Below are 4,399 nucleotides of genomic sequence, written 5' to 3'. Positions count from 1 at the left end.
CAAGATAAGGCTTAACCCTTTTAGATGTATACAGGATTAGAAAGGAATAGTCCGTCAAAAGACGCTAGATAGATAGAATTAAACTTACTAAGGTCTAGCGTCGTCATAATGACTACCGTACAGCTTCTGTTTTCTTCATTTACACTTTGGAAAGCAATGGCATCATTGCACACCTTCCCTGCTAACCAGACCACTTGATAATGATCGAATACACATACTATACCGTAGATCAAAGTCAATTGTTTCTTACGCACATGGTGTAATCAAATATGCAAATCCGTAAATGCTTCACTTATTTTAGCTTCTAGAACCCGGTTCTAAAACAATTATCAGACTCCATTTGGTAATGTTTAACGCAATATAAGGCCTACGTACTGTCTCGACATCCCATTATTATATAACTAATACAATTCTAAAAACGTTCACAGGAAAGGTTAGAGAAAAATCACATTGGGCATGCCCAGACCGTAGCATAACCCATGAGATTTTCCGATGTCCCATACTTATTTATGTATATATGATAAGACGTACGGTACTTAAAAACGTGATTCCCACTAGAAAGCAACGCAACCTCTACGCAACGTAAGAAAATGGTTCCCACTAGAACGCAACGTAGAGTAACGCAGCGACGTATCGACGCAAAGTGCTGTATTGCGTAATCACAAGTGGGAACCGACGACGCGAAAATGCTGCAAACATCACAGGTTTGATTGCACGCAGGCGGGGGCAAACACAATTATTGGAAGGCCATTTTCTTACGTTGCGTAGATTGCGTTACGTTGCGTCTCTAGTGAGAACCACGCTTAATAATTGTGTTTGCGCGTCAAACGTTAGTTGCCGTAGACTTTGATGCATATCAGTAATAGAGATAGCATGCACTCAAAGTCATATTCACATCTTAACACCCGCTTAAATATTCGCCAAACGTTTAAATGTTGTTTTCAGGGGCCTCTAAGCAACGTGGCATCTATACCCAGGAGAACCTAATTCCTGGGATACAAGTAAACCTAAAGTAAATAAAAGCCTAAGTAAATAAGTAGGCATACTTGCAACCCACGATTCAGGTAAGGTCATATTTTTGGTAATCGCCAAAAAATAAATATAGGCCTATGTTATAATGTCGCATTAGGCCTATGTCGGTAGCTTTGTGTATCAACATAATAAACGCAATACCATTAATTTATAATGTTCTTTATTCATATTCATTTGTTAGAAGACAAATTGACAAAACGTAAACATTGCTTATTTATGTATGTTTCTGTTGCAGGCCATGCAGTTAACAGTTCACAATCACAAGGCTCGCCCGACACCGTTGAATATACAATCACATTTAACCTGTACCTGCATTATCACCCTGCATGTCTGAAAAAGCTGTAAAAGAAAAATTAAATTTTAATTCTGACAATCCATAACAAAAACACCTTATAAATTGAAATAAAAGAAAGACTGAATAAAAGGTGTAAACTCAAATAAACAAAGAGAACACATTTTGAATTTGACGTTTCGAACTATTTCATCCTTTTCAACTGTTTCTTCAATTTTGTTTGTCTATTACTGTTACAAATATAATAAAAATAAGTCTAGGCCTAAATACAAACAAAAAATAATAATAAAACAAATAAATAACTATAAAAAGATTACTATGGAATAGAAAAATAAATTTTAAAAGGAAACCCGGTTTATGGAAAGAAGTATTATAAACATTAATATAGATGTAAAATCACGAAACATTCTGTTATGGATGTGTGTCATAACTGCAGTTAGGAAGACAACAAAGTGATACAAAATGCAAAAGCAAAAGTCAAAAATAAATCAACTTTCTCTGGCAAATGTGGGCCTCGGTTGGTAAATAAATTTCATTTTGTACGTAAATAATTGGGTGAAAAATGTCAGGTACAAAAAAATAATCTAATTGAGCACTTAGGTTAGGCCTATATTTACTACTACTTTAGTTGCTTCTTAACTTGCGTTTTTGTCGTAGATGTATTGTTCCCGAAAAAACACGAAAATTGAAGATTAGGTAGGCCTAAATAAAGTTCTTCATTTCCGTAGATAAAAATACTTCGGCCTATAAAACGGTTAAATTCAACCAAAAAACCCACTGCCTGGCAATCAATTTGACTATATCTTTTGCTTTAAATTACATTTTTTTTCCCCGATAAGTACATTTTTTTGATCCAACTTTTGGTCAAAGTAAATGACTATATTATGTGACAATAAAATGGCATATGCAACACAAAATTGGAATTTGGAGAACAATAACAGGCATGCATCTTTATTTTTTATTAAAGGTTACGATTGAGCTTACGATGACAAGTATAACTCGTGCCCATTGACATACACATTTGTCCGATTTCACAAGGACTTCCTTCACATGGGTCTGAAACAGTAACCGAAATACATTTTAGTAGTCATCCCAAAGCTGGTTCCCACTAGCGACGCAACGTAACGCAACGCTACGACGTATTGACGCAAAGTGCTGTATTGCGCCGTAATCACAAGAGGAAACCGACGACGCAACAGTGCTGCAAACAACAGGTTTGATTTCACGTAGGAGGCGGGGGAAAACTAAAAAATACGCGTGGTGAACCAGGTCAACGTCTACGGCATGCTAACATGACGCGCAATAAGCATTTTTTTTATTTCACGCGGGCGGAGGCAAACACAATTACTGGAAGAGCATTCTCTTACGTTGCGTAGGTTGCGTGACGTTGCGTCGCTAGTGGGACCCTAAACACACCAACATCTAAGATTAAAGTGGGAGATGTAAGCGTGGTTCCCACTATACCTAGAACGCAACGCAGCGACGTATTGAGGCAAAGTGATGTTTTGCGTAAGTGGGAACCGACGACGCAACAGTGCTGCAAAAATCACAGGTTTGATTTCACATAGGCGGGGGAAAACACAATTATTGGAAGGGAATTTGCTTATGTTAAGTAGGTTGCGAACCAAGCTTAACTACAGCTACTACAGTATTCTTTATTTCTAAAAGGAGTATTGGAAAGTGCAAACTTCGTTATATTTTTGAAAGCAAAACTGCAAACAAACGTTTTTTAAAATAGGCCTAATAAATGTCATAAATATAATATTAAAATATAAATTAATACGACGCAACGCAATGACGTAAGCGCAACGCAATATGTGATTTTGGCCAAGCGATGGATTATTACTGTCGCTTGTTTCATTGGTTAATTATAACTCGCTTGCGTTGCGTCGTACCAAGCTTACTGGTTGATATTTGGTATAACGTCTGTCAATAATTACTAACCATATGCCATTACGACTGCTGCACACAAGACAATAAATGCGATTACAAGAAAGGTTCGATTCATCATGGTGATTCTATCATTTGAAAAAAAAAATGATTTGTAAACTCGCCACTTCGGACGGGACGAGGTTGACTAACATGACACATGAACGACGTGTACATTGGCTATAAACGGAAAAATTGATTAAGTATGCCATTCTATGTGACCTGAAGATGCACGTTTACAGTGCTAAATTGTTTGAATTTACAGAATATTCTATGTATACAGTGTATTAGGTACAATTACGGGACCCCACTTATACATTCTACATTTTGTATATGATACGTCAGCAAAACAAAAAAAAAATTAAATATGAAGGTAAAATTTCGGACGATATTTTTCTGAGCAACAACATTCAGTATTACAATTTCAAAGAAATTCGGCACGTAGAGGCGGGAAGCGCGCTCTTTTTAATGTAGATAAACTATGACCAGAATTCATATCTTAACAATCAACACGTGCAGGTATGCGTTTAGTTCACAGTCATTGTACTTACCGTCCTGATTCCTTTGGCCTAAATAATACCTACCTTCTTTCAATAATACCTGCTTAAGAGATGTTCAATAATTGGCAGCTGGGACAGGAATAAAAGTTGTATATACGCCGCGACATTTATATTCGTTACAAAATGCAAATGTATTCAATAACATGTGTTTGTTATGTTAAAAATTAAAAGGTTTTATGCAAATTAAATAAGTTTGTGGCATTTACGTATCGGGAAAAAACAATTTTTTCTTTTATTTCTAAAGGTCATCCTGTTGTAAATATAAAATTAAAAAAAATTAAATTTTAAGTATCGGACAAACAAAATGTTTTATTTTATTTATAAAGGTCATCAATAATTCAAATTTATTTCAAGTAAAATGTATTCGGTAATTGTACAATTAAAAAACAACACATTTGATTTGATTTAAAATTCACACGATCATAGCACAAGAAAACCAAAATGGTTTTAACAATTAAATCTAAGAAAAATTAAAATCAAAATAATTATGAAAATGGCAGTCTTATCAATACAGATATACCATGATTGACACAATTCATGAGTGAGTGGCTGAGCTGTTAAAACAGTCACACAGTAATAGTAGCCA

General features: G+C 35.3%; 1 long non-coding RNA gene across 1 annotated transcript; it reads right to left on the bottom strand.

The window, feature by feature from the left end:
- Positions 1-1,197: 1,197 nt before the first annotated feature.
- Positions 1,198-3,929, bottom strand: LOC144838462 (uncharacterized). Its single transcript, XR_013611637.1, has 4 exons — positions 3,838-3,929; positions 3,269-3,342; positions 2,309-2,380; positions 1,198-1,371 (listed from the first exon to the last, which is right to left on the bottom strand). It is a non-coding gene; the product is annotated as an uncharacterized LOC144838462 (long non-coding RNA).
- Between the last annotated feature and the right edge of the window lie 470 nt (positions 3,930-4,399).

This window comes from Antedon bifida, chromosome 3, assembly GCF_963402885.1.
Source record: "Antedon bifida chromosome 3, ecAntBifi1.1, whole genome shotgun sequence".
Classification (NCBI taxonomy): Eukaryota; Metazoa; Echinodermata; class Crinoidea; order Comatulida; family Antedonidae; genus Antedon; species Antedon bifida.
Note: the sequence above shows the minus strand (reverse complement) of the source record. Positions and strands in the feature narration are given on the sequence as shown.